Source organism: Myotis davidii, unplaced genomic scaffold, assembly GCF_000327345.1.
Source record: "Myotis davidii unplaced genomic scaffold, ASM32734v1 scaffold184, whole genome shotgun sequence".
Lineage (NCBI taxonomy): Eukaryota > Metazoa > Chordata > Mammalia > Chiroptera > Vespertilionidae > Myotis > Myotis davidii.
This window is the reverse complement of record NW_006297021.1, coordinates 3,087,036-3,106,612: the sequence shown is the minus strand read 5'-3', so window position 1 is coordinate 3,106,612 and position 19,577 is coordinate 3,087,036.

Here is a 19,577-nt window from a genome sequence, read left to right as displayed (position 1 = left end):
TCTCCCGTGGCCTGCCTCCCCAGCTGACAGCCAGAACAGCGAAATAGCGGCCGCACAAAGACTTGCCCTTCCAAGTCGCCTCTGCCTCCCTAATGCCTGACATAGTGACAAAGGCGTGCGTTTAAGAATAGATCTGATTGTCTACGGAAATAGAAAACAGGTTCTGATAAAACCATCTCAAAAGCAATCAGATAACAACGATTAAAACAGGTTATGATGTATATTCCCAGGAGAGCCTTCATTTGAGAACAAACATGAGAGCTTTCCGTTCTGCCGCCAGGGGGCACTGTGAGCAAAAATGAAGCCTTGTGTCCCAGAAAACCTAGAAGTGATCAAACTTCCCATTGAAGCCCATTTCCCTCCTACATGACCACTCCCCACCTGTTAAAGAAGAAAAGAAGAAGAAGAAGAAAAACTATACGAAAAGGCAAAACGTGATGCCTGAGAATATATGAAGCCTAGAAGATCATTGCTTCATTTCAAAGAGGGCCAATCAGGGCCAAACTTTTATTTTCCTAGATTTAACAGTTTGTTATGCACGCCTATCCCATGATTGTGAAAGCCCAGTAGCCTACTACTGATGACCAAAATGAGTCCTGAAATATTATAGGCAGCTCCCAACATAAACGGTGCTCCAGCATCTGCCCATTGATTCTCTCTACATAAGGAACTGTGAGGTCTCACAGTAGGCGCCCTGGGCAGCATGGCCCTCACTCTGCTGGAATCCTCTGTGAGGTGTGAGGAAGGGATGGGGGCCTGGAATCCTTCCTCATCAGGAGACTGCAAACGTTGTGATCCTTTTTCTGGCTTATGCCCCTGAGCCTTTCAGGCAGGGTTTTTTTCTGGACCCGCTTCTCCAGAAAGAATAAAAATACATAGGTGGCCAAATAAATGAGCAAGTTTATATTTGATATCTGCAAAAAAGTTGAGTAAGATGTTTACCTATTTGGACCTGGGTTTTATTTTCTTTTATTTTAGTGCAATGAAAGGGATAAGAAGCAGGAAATACTTTATTGATTTTTTTCCTCTGAATTGCAGATTTGCACTTTGTGTGTCAAAGAAGGTGATAAAGACAGCCCTGCACGTGGAAGTCTGCCAACAATATATGAAATGGGATTCTACCAATTTCTTTGCCCAGGAATCCAAGAGTTTACACTCATAGTTAAGAAATCAGGCTATTTTTAGAAGAGACTTAATAATAATCTATAATTTATTCCGAACCATACTAAAGTTATAACAGTAAGCTAATGTATCCTTCTAAACATAATCATTCCTAAAAACTCTAATATAGAAAATATTTTAAATCAATGCATTAAGTTATTGGCACAATTAAGCCCTTGAAAATACTCCCAAGAATTGAACTATATATGCTTGCTTACTCTTAAATGTTTTTTGAAACAAATTTAAGCTTTATTTTTTTGTGAGTTTCAAATCCATTTTTTAAACAATAAATTCTCATCTCGCAAGTTCTTCATATGTATATCCCCATAAAACCGTTTTCATATTGAACATTTTGAATAAAAACTCGTTGGAAGAGCTGCATGAAAACTGGGTCTCCCGTGTCGAAAATGTATTCAAGTGTCTCCTTTGAAAATAAACGCAAACACAACCGGAACTTTCAGAGTTTGATGTACAGAGTAAAGATTTAGTGCAGAGATGCGCGTCCTTTGAATAAAGGAGACATGAATATGCAGGTGCTTAGAGTCCTGACACCCAGTGGAGCCCTCCTATTTAGGAGCAGGTCCATGAATAACCATAAGTGTGTGGCTCCACTGCCACCTAGTGGTGAGAGGAACCAGCCTTCTAATAGAGATGGATGACTCCCCAGGTCAGTGGCAATGTTATGAAGGAACTTTTCCTTTGTAAAAGTAAAAGAGATTTTTACAGGAGATGGCTGCAAAAACCTAATAAGAGCTGTCATCTGTCTTTTCTTATGCATTCCTTTGACAAAGCATCATGATGCTCATTGATAAAAACCTCAGGTATCTGTATACTGAGGTTTGGGATTAAAGGTGCTGTTTATCTAAAAATTAAAGATGGCTTAGTAATCTCCTGTGGGCCAGATAGCCTTTCTGAATGGAAGCCAGGATCCCTCCCACGATTTCAAAACAAAAGCACCCCTACCTCAACAGGAGGGGACTCGGTTATGCTGCATTTGTTTGAACATGTGACGGTGAGAATATCCTTACAGAAGTCACGATGCCATTCTGACACAATCGGGCTTGAAATCATGAGTTGGTACATGGTACCAGCTACAGAGCTTCTTCATCAGTGCTCCCTCGGGCTAAAGAGTGCATTGGTGGAGGAAGTAACCAGATCTGTGGAGGAAGCTCAGCTTGCCCAAGATGTCAAAATAAAGATCACTCTGGAAGATTATCAGAAATACTGCCCAGCCAAGGGAGCAAACTGGTACATGCTTCTAGAGGCGATACAGGACCTAGCTCTCCTGGATGTTTCAAGCAGCCATGGAATATGAAATACTCACCTTACTTCAATAAAAAGGGTTTTATCTTAAAACACACACACACACACACACACAACACCTCAGGTATCTGCAGACAAGCTCTGCAGACTGGGCACCAGCAGCAGGTATGGATGAAAACAAGTGTAGAGTGGTTTTGCATCCTAGCGTTATATCTTACTGCTTTAAATAGATCTCACTTTTAGTTATTTATTTTAAAATATATCTTTATTGATCTCAGAGAGGAAGGGAGAGGGAGAGAGAGATAGAAACATCAATGATGAGAGAGAATCATCCATGCACGCGGCACACTGGGGATAGAACCTGAAATCTGGGCATGTGCCCTGACCAGGAGTCAAACCATGGCCTCCTGGTTCACAGGTCGATGCTGAACCACTGAGCCACGCCAGCTGGGCAAGAAGTCTTTCTTTTATCAAGTCTGCTTTGGATTTAAATCCCTCTTTTCCCTTTCTAACCACAAACCAAAACACAAAACCAAACAAACACAATCCCTTGGAGGACGTTACAAGTACTTCTTCGTTGCCCTCACCCACCGGTCTCCTGGGAATGAAATCATCCCAGGGCTGATCCATCGGGCTACACGCTGTTGAAGGGGGCGCCTTCTGACACTGACATCTCTCTCAGGGGCAGCGGTGGTGCCAGGTCGTGCCTGCAGATGAAGGCCATGCAGAGGCCTGGGGGAGAAGAGAATGCCTGCGGAGGCACCTCACTCTTCTTTGAGGGTTAAAAATACTATTGCTATTTACTCGTTTTTGATTTGTTTTTTGGGGGCATCATTATTATAGCAGGCACCCAACCATTCGGGGGAGAAAAGCTGAAAACCAAATTTCAAGGGAAATAACCACAACAAAAAATAAATACATCGCAGGCGCAGAGTTTACAGTGCCGGATGCGAGCATACGATAGAGCTCAGACATCGCACGGCCTGCGTATGTTTTAAGGAGACACAGGCCATTTTTCCTTCTGCAGCAAATAAAAGTCCTCCCTGCAGTAGCGTATGTCAGATTGGTCGAGAATAGTATGTTAGTGTGCAAGAGCAGGAAAGGGCTTAACTCACATGTCAGCATTGAAGGGTGAATGGAATACCTAATAAAAAATAAGTTTAATTTTTTTCTTCTAAATAGCATAGTAGATATCCTGGTGAAAATGTCTGGATATTGTAAGGCATTTGCTTCACTCCACACGCATCCTCTTTATTCTCCCATGAAGACATTATGTTGAAAAGTCCACCTACAGCCTTTTCATGTAATCCCTAACTTTACTGATGAGGCGGTAAGACTGAAGAGGTAAAAGGAAGGGCAGGTAGGCAGGGGTGGCCTAGGGTCCAATCCTCTACATCCTGGTCACTCAGTTCTCAGGCCTCCTGTAGTCTCTTTGTAAAAGTCTCATGCATTTCATGCTTTCCTAAGGCATGCCAGATCATCTCATCAGCCTGGAATTACAAACTGCAGAGCATACGGTGGAGGGTGGTATTTCTCAAAGTACCTGGCCGCTGTAGCATTCGCTATTACTCAATGCTATTTTCATAAATATGAAAGCAATGTTTACTCACTTTAAAGTCATGGCATCTCTGAAGCAAAAGGTTTTCACAGCAATGAGCAATTAGTTAAATATCACACATCGAAGAAGCAGACCAGCCATTTGTAGATGTGTGTGGCTCAGCGCCTTAATTACTTATATTGCAACCTGTTTCAGACCACTCAAGACGGGGCCCTCTGAAACCCCCAGGCAATTAAGGGCAAAGCATGCTCAAACATGAACAGCTCTTGAAATAAATGGAAAGACCATGCTTTATCTATAATGTTATTAGGTAGATAAATCACCGGGAAGAATAAAACAGAGGAAGAAAAATAACGCACACGCGGAGATTAGTCCTTTAAAAATCTCCTGGGAGATTATATGCAATTTTCCCCACGAAAATCAATATCAGTTCAATTGAAGATAAATTACAAGAGAAATCAAAAGTGGGCACTTGGTGAGTGAGTAATAATAGTGCTGTTTCCTCCAGTACCAAGTGTGGGGTCTGATCGCAAAGCAACGGGGCAGAGGGGGGTGGTTTACATGTTCACTGTTTTCTCACTAAATTGGCACTTGGTATCGGGGACATTGTTGTTAGAATCCCTAGTTGGCACTAGAATTGAGGGCTTGTTTTTTAAACAAATCAGTAAGGTTTTCCTTAGCTTAAATGAGAATTGGTATTTCAACACGTTTTATTGTCCCCAGTTGAAATACACAGACCATGTATTATTCAAATTGAACATTGATAGAACATTAAAAAATTGTTAGTGAGTGTCTAGAGAAAAATATTTTAAAAATTTAAATATTCTATTTCTTATTTTAAAAATATGCAATAAGCCATCAAACCGATAATCCATCACTCTACCCTCCAGACAATAAAATGGCCTCTATGCACACATGAGTACATACAGTAACACATCCTCATAATAAATTTACTGCTTGTGACGGGAACCAAGCTAGAAATGAACCAAGGTAAGATTTAGGTAATGCCGATTTTAATATGCTATGATTAAAATAAAGCCCTGTTTTTCTTTATTGTAACACAACCATCAATTGGTTTTTGATACTGTACTTCTTTCACAGACATTATATGACAGATCCTATGTTATCGGTGCAGACTGTGGTATGCATCATTCTGAATCAGTCTTATTAACCCAGTGTTCTCAGGTGTTCAAGAGAATGGCTGCCAAGCAAATTCTGACTTGAAGGGAGAAAAATATTTACATAGCATTTGGTCACATGTGCTTTTCTATTATAAAGAAAGAACCAAAGATTTATAAGTGAGAAATCATGTCAAGAAACATTTATAATATGTATGGAAAAGTCACAATGAATTAATTTTCCCCAATTTCTTTTAATATATGTAAATTTAGTAATATCAGAGAAAATATAAAATTAGTCTATTAAGTAGCCTTCAAGTCTACTTATTAATCATATGGCTTATAAGGAAATGGAAGCATGGGAACATTTAAAATAACATTTCTGCAGAAATTCAGAGATGTCTACATTTACCTCTTGGTTTCAAAGTCTGTGTTAAATGCTAATTCTCAGTTGCATATGAACTTGCAAAAGAAAGTCAAGATGTAAAATTTCTAAAACAATTTCTGAATTTTCTCTAGTTCTCTAGATTTTTCAGATCACTATTGCTAGCAAGTTTCAGATATGGAATTGAGAGGACTCATCCAGTCCATACTCTGAACTATGGGGTTTGTTTTGTAAACATTGACAAATTATTAGAGCCTTCTGAATGGACAAGAGAATATAAAGGCACCGGCCTGGATTGATAGAAAAGTGGATCAAGTATGCCTAGGACAGGACTTCTAATTTTAAGTCTTATAAAAGTTATATTATTGTTTGTGAGGAGATGATTATACCCAATGAGTTGGTACACCTAGGAGGAAATATTCAGGCCATGTCACCCCTTCTTAATATGGGTGACCCATGGTTGAGAACCAGTATTCTTGATAGGTGAGAACAAGTACATTTACACATTTTGAATAGAATACTGATTAATCCACATTTTCTATCATTAATCTAACTCTTACAAAACCTAAGCAATCACATGCTACTATTTATCATTTCTCTTTAGAATTCACATGTGTCTTTAGGTCATTGTTTTATATCCATCAGTCAGACAGATAATATATTTGAAGAGTATGTCTTACAACAAGCCAAAGAAAGTTGTAAAAGTGAAACAAAAAGGCAGAGATTTCTGTATGACATTCATGTGCATGTGCAAGAAAATGAAAGCAAAGAATAACTAGTGAATTTCTGTGGAGTTACCTTTTTGTAGATCATCAGTGGTATATTAAGAGAAATGTTACCAATAACATGTACTTTTTTGGTGAAAAGCAAAGTATGGTGCATTCAAAATTTAAGCCCTGAAAGTCTTATAAAATGTAAAGAATCAGGGAGTAAGAAATACCTCACAGGGATTGGGAGGATATATTTGGTATTATATTGGACTGAATCACCTCTGAACAAGGATAGAAAGTGAAGATGACCATAACGAAAGAAGAGGGAGGCAAATTATAAGGTTTCAAGTCTTTTACGGATACTGAAGCCCGGTATTCAGTGAAAATTCCAGAAGCTGAGAAGTTGAGAAGAGTTGCATCTTTCCAAACATTACATGTAACCTGCATCGGACTTTCTAAGCCTTAAGGTTGAATTTAAGAAAATCTTCTCTGATGACATCACCCAAATTCTGGGCTGGAATTCCTGAAGGAATGAATTCCCCACAGGATAAATCTCTAAGTTACTGCAATCTGGTTGGGATCCTATTTAGTTCTCTGATTTGAACTTACTTCCTGGATAATCCTGAGAAGACTGAGCAAGCTGGGAAGCCAGGGACCAATGGCCCAGCGGGTACAGAAAACACTACCCATCTTCCATGGGGAAGGCCGGCTGCTATCCTGGCACATTAGTAGCAGTCTCCTAAAGATCATCACTTTCTTGTCAGCTGTTTAGTTATCTGGGCCCATCTGTGCACCTTCTTCCATAAACCTCATCCAGTCAATTGCTAAATCTTGCTAACTGTTACACATTGCTATCTCTGCACATGGCCCACTTGGTACAACATTAACGACCAAGGCCCTGGCCCAGCTCCATCAGACCTGGTAGTGACTTGTATACCAGCCTCCTAACTAGTTGTCTTGAATCACCTCTAATCTCATCTTTGCAGTCAAAAGGATTTGTTTCACAAACAGATCTTCTCAGTACCTTTTAATGCCCTCACATCACTCCCTTTAGCCCCTCAGGAAATAACCTCAAGCTTCCTCCTCTGTCCTACTGGACCTTGCTTGATTTGAATCCGACTTATCTCCCCATCAAGATCTAAGCCAATTTTCTGCCCTCACTTCAACACTTCAAGCTCACTAGTGCTGTATTTATTTTCTGAAAGATCACAAACACATTCCTACCTCATGGACTTAGTTCATTTTGCTCATTCCTGTGTCCTTTCCCTAACACTGACTTCTGTCCAATCACTTTTCCAGGAAAGTTAAATGCCATTTTCCCTGGAGAAGACTTCCTTGGCCCCAGAATGTAGATCAGTTCTCCCAGTCAGGCAGAGATGTCACTGTATACTTGTTCACTGATTCATAATGTTTGCATTTCTTTAAATCTATATTCTCTCCTTCCTTATAGACGCCAATGAAGATCTCAGGTCTGTGTGGCTACGTACCTCCCTCACACTTAGCATATTTCCTGGTCCAGAGAAGTGCTTAATAAATGATTTTTAAATGGACAAAAATTATTAATATAACATGTCAGAATGTTAAAATAATTTCACACTTTAAAGCAATATTCATCCCTGTGCAATTCCTCATAAAAGAGAATAAGCCGTCACTAAAATACTAGGTGCTGAAGACTAAAGCTTATGGATTCTGGCAGGATTACTTCAGTGAGAGGTCTGTGGAGTAGTGACAAGATATGATAATATTTCAATAACTGATGACACTGACAGTACATTGATGGCAACATGGATACTATATGACAATCTTTTAAAAGTATATAATTTATTAATTTCAGAGAGGAAGGAAGAGCGAGAGAGAGATAGAAACATCAACAATGAGAGAAAAACATCAATTGGCTGCTTCCTGTGCACACCCGCTGGGGACCAAGCCTGCAGCCTAGGCATGTGTCCTGACCAGGAATTGAACCGTGATCTCTTGGTTCATAGGTTGACACTCTCCACTGATCCACACAAACCACTATTCCAAATCATCTCATGATGATCTTAAAATACACCGGAGAGCCAACACCAGCAGATTTCATAATCGCTGGATGACTTCTGATATTCATGACAATGTTTATCTCCCATAGAGATTGTTATTGAGTGGATTAATGACTCAATGCATAGCCAACTCCCACTAAAACTATGAATCAGGATTAGCTGGGCCTTTATATAGGAGAAGATTACTAAGTTATTGAGCATAACCAGTCAATACAGCAGCCATCATCTACATTCTAATCACAACTTGAGAATTTGCAAAGTTGCCAGCAATTCTGTTCAAATAACAAGAAAATAATGACATTGGGAAAACAGATGAAGTGGTTATGTAAAAGAAACTCTCTTATCTCATTATTCTACTCTCTTACTCTGTTTTACATCTCCTCATAGTATTCGGTATTTGTTTATTTGCTTATTTCATCTGTGGTGACAATGAAGATAATTTTATTGAAAGCTTATTCAATGCTGTATTCCCAGTACCTTAAAAAGTGCTTGCACAAAAGAAATACTGAATATGTAAAAGCTAATGAATGGATATGCGAGCAGATGCATGTTTAATACAGGAGGACTCGGCAAGTGCGGGCCCTTCATGCCTCAGTGGCTAGGAAAGTGGGCTGAGACAGTCAGAAGGACGGAAGCTGGCACATGGCAATAATTAACAGGGAAGATTCAGGAGGGTGAGCAACTGAGATTTCCTTATACTCACACTACACCTCTTTACTCTGCACCATGCCTGACACTCCATGGTCAGGAGCAGGGGGAGAGGCCTGAGGCTACAGGAGGCAGCTGAGAATAAAAGAAACAGACTGGCCATTTCAACCACTCTAAGAAAGTTCACTCCATCAGTGAACTTTGAGCTATTAGGTGGTAATAATAGTCCATTTTTTGTTAATTTGTTTGTGTTCCCGGTAATGGGTTAGCAATGTTTCCTAGCCAGCAGGGCTGGGATGATGCTAGGGTAAGCACAGCACTTGCCTCAGACACAAAATGCGATGTGTGCACACACATGCACACACACAAACACACACATCCTTAGTAATCAGGACAAATATTTTAACACAAAATTTAAAAATTCAAAATGAACGCAAACATCTTTGATATTTTTATCATAGATGTTTTGCACTTTCCCTTATAAGAGTTTGCAGTATAACCTTATTTGTAGTGACAACTGGTGTCTGTTTTGATCTTCTGGTGCCCCCTTCAATTCTGCACCCGCTACTTCACCCCAGGCTCTCTCCTGTGCCATCACCCCTGCGGTGAGCTGGTAGACGGCAGCTCATGAAGTACAGCGGTGCTGGGGGCTGCCTCCCAGAAGACTCAGTGCTCAAGGTCAGGGCTCAGGATGGGGCCCCATGTCATACCCCAAAGCCAGGCATGACACACGATCCAGTCGGCCCCGGTCCACACTGTACTCACTTCATGTTTATGGTAAAAAGGCTTGTAGAGGAGTAGATTCACTTGGAATAAACCCATGTGCACTCGGCATTACATGAGAATCAAATGAAATCAAACGGATTACAACTCTCGGCTGCGGTTTGACATATTAATTTCTCGAAGGAAGTGAACACATCATTTTCTCTGTGGTGGCTAACACCCAGTGAACGAACTCTGTTTTATTAAATTATAGTCTCATGTAGCATATGAGCTATGCGCTTTGCCATCTTCGTAGCAGCATTTCGCTTTGCTTAAATAAACTGTGATGCAAATATTTGTGCTCCTGTCTGGCTTGGAGAAGTGAGATTTATGGATTTGCGGTGTGGCACCCTTCCCTGTTTTCCAAAATAGAAAAAAGGGACTTAACCTTTTGCATACTTCTTTACAAATACATTTAGGCACATAATCAATATACTGTTCTCCTCCGTCCATGGAAATCCCAGTAGTCATTATGTGACAGAGTATATGAATGTGGGCGAAATAATATTATGCATATGAATTCCTCTGAGGAGCTCTTGAGATGAACCCAAGCTCACAGCACCACAGCAGGCAGATGCGTGCTTCTGAAGCGCGGTCATGGAAGGTAATCGCTGCTAATAACTCATTAAGAATGGTCCCTTTCAGCAAACTTATTTACCACTTTGCCCATTTTCGCCCAGTGTTATAATCGGATGTGGAGAAAGGACATGTGATTTCATGATCATAGAACAACTAACATTTGCACAGCACCTTACACTCTGAAAAGCAGTTTTCATAAACAGAATTCGCTCCTCACAGCCACAGGAGTCGTTGGATGTTATTAAGATCATCTACGTTTTCCTAATAAGGAATCAGAATCGGCAAGATCACACATTGGGGATACGGCTATGTCAGTAAATGCAAAGGAAACGTCTCGAATGTACAGAGATATACTGTTGACATATCGAGGAGCCCAGGCTTACACAGGAGTCAGTGCCGGTTTACCAGTTCAATACAGTCAGCACCCAAGTCGTAGAAATTCTCTGGTTTCTCCATGGCCACAGGATGGCTACCTTCCAGCCATCAGAAGGCACAAGAGGAAGAAAGGGGCCTGATGCTGAATCAGAAAAACAAGAGCCTGCCCAGAACGACATGACATGGTAGACCTCAGCCCACCGTATTCGCAGTGATTCAGGTGGTCACCCTGCTGGGAGGTGCTGAGGAAAAGGGGATGGATCACAGATCAGGTGAGCCAACCGCCATGTCCCATACAGGAGCACAGACACATTTTAATGCCTAGTGTCTGTCTTACTCCAGAGCTCGTCCCCCTCCATCTATACATCAATGGGAAGGGACTACGTCATTTATGTTCTACAAATACCTATGTGTTTGCAAATAACTAGAATTTATGACATACACAGGAGGACTTTCCCATGATAGTGAAAAATCTATACTAATAAAAGAGTAATATGCTAATTAGACTGGATAGACCAGACGTCCGACGTCTTTCCAGACAAAGCCACGGTGGCTGCAAGGGCCAAGGGCAAGCAGCCACAGAGGCTGTCAGTGACAGCAGCAGTGGGGTGATGGAAGTGGCGCCTTCCCCTGATCGGCTGGTCGCCTCCCACAGAGGGAGGCCAGAGGTAGCAGCAGCGGTGGGGTGATGGGCCTAAGCCATCAGTAGGACATCCCCTGAGGATTCCCTGACTGTGAGAGGGGCAGGCCTGGGCTGAGGGACCCCCTCCCTCAGTGCACGAATTCTTGTGCACTGGGCCTCTACTATCTAAATATCTGGTTTTAAAAATGTGAGCCATTGCTTACAGAGAACCTATGTTTATTCTTAAACACCCAAGTCTTTAAAAAAATCACTTGCACTCAAGACTCAATACCATAACCATATAGTTATTGCTCAAGTAATATTTGGCTATCTTGACCTTTTTGCTATATCTGAATTCTATAATTCCAACCAATTACAGACCACTTCCAGGTGAATTGCTCATTGCCACAAATTCAACATATTAAATCTACTTTGTTTCCAAACTTTCTTGTCTTCTTCCCATGATGTCACTGTTCTCATAGTCCTGGACCCAAAAGTAAAGTCACATTTGCTTCTTCAGCATACTTTATCCCTGTTGCTCAGGCCACCTGTCACTAAATGTATTGGCTGTGTACCAGGCATTGTGTTAGGGGCTGTAGCTACAATAGGAAACTGACTTAAGACATCACAGACCCATTACATTGCCCCTCTTTAGACCCTCGTTCCATCTAATCTGTGTCATGGTAAAAGATTTTCCTTCCTTTATCCACTCCACAGATTAATAGTAGAATCAACTTCCTATACAACTGCATGTATTATGCGAGTCTCACTCTCCATAAATGGCTATGTCCACAGTACCAACTGCTTCCACCTGAAGCTGTGACACCGTCCCGTGTGGTGAAGAGGTAACTTTGGTTATAGAGGGCCTCAAATTTGCCCTCACTCGGCCCCTGGAATGCCCTGCCCAGCAGGAGTGCCTTTATTGTCTCTGTGACTTTGGACACAGAACAGTGTAACTATGTGACTTATAATGGGGGTGTCCGGACAAGTCATATAGCTCCAACCTCCAGAGGAATTGGAAACTGAAGGTATTAACTCCAACCCCCAGGCAGAGTTGGTAACCAGAGGTCAGCCATCAGAGCGGCATGCAATGGAACCCCACCACAACACTAGACACCAAAAGCTCGGGTAAGCTTCCTTGGTGGGCAGGCTCTGTGTGCACTGTCACAGAGCGCGGCCCGGACGAGGTAATGCCTTCCACGGCTCAGTGGAGAGAGGACCGGAAGCTCTGGGTTTGAACCCTCCCAGACTCTGCTTTTCTTTGGCCTGGGGGTGATTTGTATCCTTCTCCTATAATACATGTTACCAAACATCCGATGGCTGGCAGTGAGTCCCATGAGTCTTTCCAGCCAGTTACCGAATCTTAAGATGGCCACTGGGACCCTGAGTTTACAGCTAGCCTGCTAAAGGGAGGGGGATCCTAAGAACCTCTGAGCTGGAGGCTGGTGTGAAGGGAAGGCGCCGTATGGGACTGCGTCCTCTGACTTCGAGGTTTGCCTCCCTCATGACACATCCCTTTCCAACCCTGGCTCGTGTGCGCCATGCTTTCGATTTGCCTTCATTCTCGGTGTTTTCCCCTTACCCTGGATTGTTTTCTACCATCTTCCTCTCTTTTAATTTCTTTTAATTAAAATCTATCTTTATTGTTGAAAGTATTACAGATACACCCTTTTTATCCCCATTGACCCCTCCCCTCCACACCCATTCACTGCCCAAATCACACTATTTCTCTTTTTTTTTTCAAATCTGCCTAGCCAAGTTCCCTTTTATAAGATCTACTTTTTTCTCATTTAGAAAAGATGTCTAATTATTTGTCAAATTGAATCCATGACCAAGCTCCATTGCTCAAAAAGTAGTTTCGGAGAATAAGTTATAGGGCCAGTCATGTGAGCAGGTGTTGATATAAAAAAAATTATTTTTTTGATGTGCTATAACTTGAAAGGCCTGGGCAATGTTCTTACACCTCACACTAAAACCCTAACGAAAATTAAAACAATTCCCTCACACACTAGACATCCATTTCATAAAGACAGTCTTTCCATTGAGGAGCTCTCTCTTCGTGGTGTCTGCTATACATTTCATTTCTACATTTGTCAGGGAGGCCTGGACTGTTTGCTGCTCGGCGGTAATTAATGCGCGCTCTCCCTCCCCAAGTGCCAGAGAGGACCCCACACCTGAGGAGGGGGCACTCCCGTGCCCCAGAGCCCGGGTATCATTACGTAAACCCTGTGTTTGAAAATCATGCAGGCATGTTTCCTTTTTCCAATAATTACGTTCCCGTCATTTGCAATCCACTTACTCCTATAAGAATCCGCATACTTTAAAATTAAACAAAGGATAAAATAATCTTCTGCGATCATGACATAGAGGACTTAGGCTTTTTGAACCGCACCATGTGCACGGGAAAGAGAACTGCCTCAGGAGGGGCACCTCTCTCCACCTCTCAGCTGGGCCTGGCGTGGCTGCCCGCACCGTCCAGGGGCCACTGCAGATGGCTCCATTCTGTGGTGAAACCCTTGGTGTCAAAAGCCCATTTGGACAAGCGCACGTCCGTTCCTGTGCTTCACTCTGAGCCACAGTCAGGGATCTGTCCTCTCCTGACGGCGGCTGGCACCCGGGGCAGATGGATGGCAGGCTCATAGAGATACAGGCGCATCCAATCCAGAGAGAAAAAGAAGCCGTGAGGGAGAGGCAGGCACAGTGATAGGAAATGGAAACGATCTTCAGGAAAACCAGAGCCCCTGCCCGGGCCGGGTCAGTTAAGCCTGCCAGGAGCGTTAGGGTACAGCCTTGGCAAGTATTGGCCACAAGGCAGTTCTCATTCGAATATTCACCCTGTCTTTGCTTTGCTTGTTTACAGATGTGTTTTCATTTTTCTAGAACCTTGGACAATCTCTGCTTTAGTCTGTGATGGCTGTTGCTTTTGTCAGTATTTACTTTAAAAAAGAAGACAGACCCTTTAAGTCAGGAAAATACTTTGTTTTGTATAACATTTTACCAAACAAGGACGATTTTGTTAATCAGTTATCATTACTGCTGTTAAAATAATACCAGTTATAAAAGCATTTGACTTCAAATATTATTTTGTCTGTTTACTGTGAAAGACTATTTTTTTTAAGTTATTTATTTAGGAAGAAACACCTTACGTGAAAAGGTTGGATTGGAGGCCCTGCATAAAACACACGGATCATCCACAATCAATGGATTGCTACTCTGTGCTGTATTGTATTTATTTTTAATTTCAATAAAATGTTAGTATAGCAGCTGTAATCTCAATGTAATAAATTTTATTCACTGCCTTTTTTTGTTCAAAAAGTCTAAGTCCTCTATTTCTTGATCTAAGAATAATAATCGATTTAATTTTGTATTATTTGTTTTTATAGAATTAACTAGGTTGCAAATGATAAGAAAGTAACTGTTGAAAAAACATACATATTTTTCAAACAGTGTTTCTGCAATGACAAAAGAAATGATCTTTATCCTGGTGGTGCAATGTACTAGCAAAACCTTAGGCTTTCTGTATTATTTAAATAGTGAAATCTATGAGGAATATTGATTCAGAAACTGTTCCATTTACCGACATTTATCACCTGTTTTCCATGTTGTTCCTTATGTTCTTGCTTGTTATATTTTTATTATATCATGGCTACTGAAGGAAGAGCCTTTATTTTTTTTTAATTCAAGTATTCTGGGACAAATGCTATAGATAATATAGATAAGATTTAAAATTAATATAATTTTAATTACACCAACCAATTTTTTTAATTGTAGCTTATAAAGTAGGATTACCTCCATTTTATTAATGGGAACACTATGGAATCTATAAAAGTTATGCCTCCCTTCTTTGAAACAAAGATGTAACGTTTTAAAAAACCGCAGGAGTTGGGAATGCTAATTTCACACGCGCTTTTTTCTCCAAAACCCCCCGGAGAACAAGAACTATGCCCAGACATGTGGGGGAGGTATCTATCCGCTGGTTTCACATAGGAGCGGAGCTCTTCAAACGCCACAGAGGGTTCTAGCACTCCGGTAACACTCATCAATTTCTATGAAATAAAACTCAAGGTCCAAGCAAGGTGCAATTATCAAAATGGTTTTAATTAAGCCCCTCTTGACTAATTCTTATTACATTAAGACTAATTTAGCTCCTGATTGCCATTCACAACCACTTATTCAATTTAGTAATAATTTTGATAAACAGTAATATGCTGTACTTAAGGAAAAGGCATTGAAATGAAGTAACAGTTACCATTGTTTAAAGGAAAAAGGAACATTTCACTGATTGTATGCTTCACTCCAGGGGGGTAACATTCTGTTGCTTGGTTTATTTTGCCCAGAAATCACATGTCTTGTCATTTTTGTTGTATATACAAAAGCTTAATGTAAAGGGTAAAAAGAAACAACAGTTCTATAAAAGGATGGTCTGCCTTTCTCCTTTTACCCACATAAACTGGTACTCATATCGCCAAATTAAAATTCTCCCGTGTCCACAAATCAGTCTGGATAATTCATTCCTTATTTAATCCAGTGAAGAATTCCTGACTTCTCTATCAGTCCTTTCCTTTGTTTCAAAAAGACTTTGCATAATAAATAAAAACAATTTTATTACCTGTGCTGTATTCACTTTAATGCAATTGAAGGTGAAATGAGCACGATTTTCTGTAAACTCTATGGCAGCTTTCTCCATAGAAGTCTTAATCCTCAAATGCCTTCACAGTAGCTACTGGCCTCTCACAGATTTTAAGATAGCATTCTTCCCTTTAATAATCATAGCAACTTAATCAGAGATTCTTCTAAATGTCACAGATCTAAAGATTCGGTTTTAAAATGAAGAAAATTAGAAAAAAGTTAAAAGCAATATTCAATATATGTGCACTACATGATTTCATAGTTCCTGTGCACCCATCACAGAAAATTTTGAGAAAAAAAGCTTAATACAGGATTAATGAGTGCTTTCCATTCAAGTCACTTTACAAAAATAAAAGGAGACGATATGGTGAGGAATATTTGAGATTAAAATAAAGTCAAATATGCTGGTTAATTTTATTTAAATGTAGCTAATCACTGAATAAAGGGCTTTTAAATAGAGAGCCCTTAATTCTTGTGATTCATATTAGAAAACAATGAATGACAAAAATGGGGATGCTGGGGAAACACCATATAGCAGAGCACTGACTTTTTCCTCCCCTCCGGTTCCATTTCCTAAGGTTTCTAAAGTAACAACATGCAGGACACTCTATCAGAGTCCATCTGATAGATGACTGAGCACTCCAAGATGTACCAAAACACCCCGGGCTGATTAAAGGCAAATTTCCCTCATCCTGTGTCCGCATTTATCCGCGTGGATCTGAGCAACGTGCCCTCTGTCTTGACCAGAAAACAAACATGAAAAGCTGGCCTCCGCACTGCGGCTGATGATATTCTCTGAGTGGTGACTCTGATATTTGATGTCTATTCTTTATTCTTTCTAAGTAACTTTGACTCGGTGCCAGCCAAGATACAGCCCTGGGGGGGCGGGGGGAGAAGCAAAAAACTTCAAAGCACTAAATGCAGGAAGAATGTCAGTGTCAAGTAGAAAAGAAAATTGTGCCCATGTGCCTCACAGTGAGTCTGTGTTTCAGTCCCATGGAACGCAGGCTCAGTCCCATTGACCTTGGGCAGCATGCTCTGTTGGTGGGTGTTCCTCACCCACATGTAGCGCTAATTGAGCGCGCTTGATTCATTGTCAAAACAAGTTTTATGCTCAAATGGATATTAGTCATAGGAAGATCATCCATTGCAATTATGTTTATTTTTCTTCCCAAAATTTATTTAATTCAAAAAGTATTTAATGTCATCCTTGAAATGAAGATTTTAGGAAAGAAAATAAGGCATGCCCTGACTGGTGTGGCTCAGTGGGTTGGGGGGTCTTCTCATACAGGAAAAGGTTTCTGGTTTGGTTCCAGGCAAGGCACATACCCAGGCTGAGGGTTTAATCCCTGGTCTGGGTGCATACGGAAGGCAAATTATTGATGTTTCTCTCTAACATGTTTCTTACCTCAATGTTTCTCTCTCTCTCTCTCTCTCTCTGTCTCTCTCTCACACACACACACACACACACACACACATATCTTGAGGGAGGATTTAAAAAATAATGTAAAGAAAAAAATTGTTTGGGCTATCTGTTAGAAACAGATACATTATAGATATTTAATTGACTCTAGAAGGAACTAGGAATTATTGAGATAATTTAAAGAAAATAAATTACTTCAATTTACTAGTAGTTTCTGGCAAACCCTGTAAGAGTCTAAATCTTTTGAAGGGTATAGCTTCTGTTTTATACTTTTTGAACCTCATATGAGCTTTAACAGTTGAACTCTGGATGCTGTATGCTATAATATGTATTATAATTTGGCCTCAATTACATGAACATCTTAGAATATCTGAGTAAATAACAAGTGATTGTACTTTGAATTGAAATTATTGTAATTGTTTTATTAAATCTTCACTTTATCCCTAAATATTAACCATGGTCATGTAATCTGAACAATGTTACTAATAATTCTGAACTATAGCATGCCATATTCTAAAATACACCTAACATGCATTTCCTCTATACCTGCTTGTGCCGTTCGGGCAAAGGGTCAGTGTTATAACCCCAGTAACGCTGGCCAGCCGGCCAACAACAATAACTCAGCTACATGATTAGCTGTTCACAATGTCCGTGTGGTTTATGGCCTCGTAGAAGATCAAAGGGGGAAAAATACAGGTGCTTGGAGGGAGCTGCTCAAAGCAAAGGACAAAAGGAGAAAGGACCCGAATCTCTTAGCAAACCAGTCCCGCCCGCTTTGTCCTGCACTAGCTGCTGCCCTTGCTTCTCCTTTGGCTCCACCCAGCCACCGACGGGCATGAGGAGTCCCAGAGTTGAATGTCCTGCCATCTGGGTACATGGAAGGAAGAAGGACAGAATCCTGGGCACCAAGCCGCCTTTTGGCCTGCCAGCGGTTCCTTGTAAGACTGCCTGCTCTAAAGGCTCCACGATTTTCTCAATAACAATGAGGGGGAATACAATAAAAGTGTAGCTGCAACATTTTAGTCCAATGAGTTGGGTTTGTTCTGGGATCACTACTTGATTCTGAAGGGGCCGGGGAGCGGATAAGGTAGGCACACTTCAAAGGCTTGGGCACCTTGTGGCTGCAATAGTAAAACAAAATCCAAAAATGGTGGGAACAAAATAAATGCAGGTATTTTTTTTTGGCAAAGGGTTACCTGGGCATATTTGAATGCGTATTAGTGCAAACACTCTGAAGCCTTCTACAATATACATTGTGTACGCCACACCGTCTCTTCCACTCCCATCTCACACTATTATAAAAGTGAGTGTAAATCACGGAAAATTTACCTGCAAATGTGCAAAGTGCTGTTAGCACGTAAGGACTAAAACAGCCTTCAAAGATATAGCGATGCTCACCAACGCCCCCCACCTTCCAGTCTCCATTGACTTTTGATGATAAACCAACCATTTTTACACTTAGCTAACAAATTTTCACATGCCATTAATTTATGGTAGACTCCACAATAAAAGTAACCCTTCGTAGCCATCCACTCTAAAACAAATGGTGACACCAATTTTTGCTAATTCTTTGAATTTCTTTGTGAAGAAAAACAACGGGGAATGCACACAGAATATTTTCAGGTGATTCATTAATCCAGGTGCCTACTTGCAAAAGGAGCAAAGTCAGCCAAAAGAAAGAGAGAGAGAGAGAGAGAGAGAGAGAGAGAGAGAGAGAAAGAGAACCTTTGGGCTCCTTGGGTCCTAACGCCCTAACATTTGTAATAGAAATTGACAGGATTAAAATCAACTGGTATAAATACGGATGTAACAAGACAATAAACGGCAGAACTTCTCTGGAGATCCAGACCAGAACTTGGCTGGAGATCCTGGCTAGGCTGCTGATTAACTGAACGCTGTCTCCGTGTCATTCCTTGTTCGCTGACTCTGTCTACACCTTTGGGAACCCCTGGACCCGCTGGGGTCGGACCCCAGCAGGCTCCTAATATATTCTGATGCAAGAAAAGGTTGCAAAATGATTTAAGATAAGCAGTATGCCTGTGTTTTCAAGAAAGCACTGGTATAGCCCATTAAATACATTCAGAGTTCTTTTACTGATACTTGAAATAATCAAGTCTTTATGGTAATCATAGTTAGCTGGTCATTTCAAAGTTTAAAATAGTTTTAAAATGTATGTTTACTTTTTAAATATATTTTTATTGATTTCAGAGAGAAAGCGAGAGGGAAAAAGAGCTAGAAACATCAATGATGAGAGAGAATCATTGGGCTGCCTCCTGCACGCCCCCTACTGGGGATGCGGGCACAA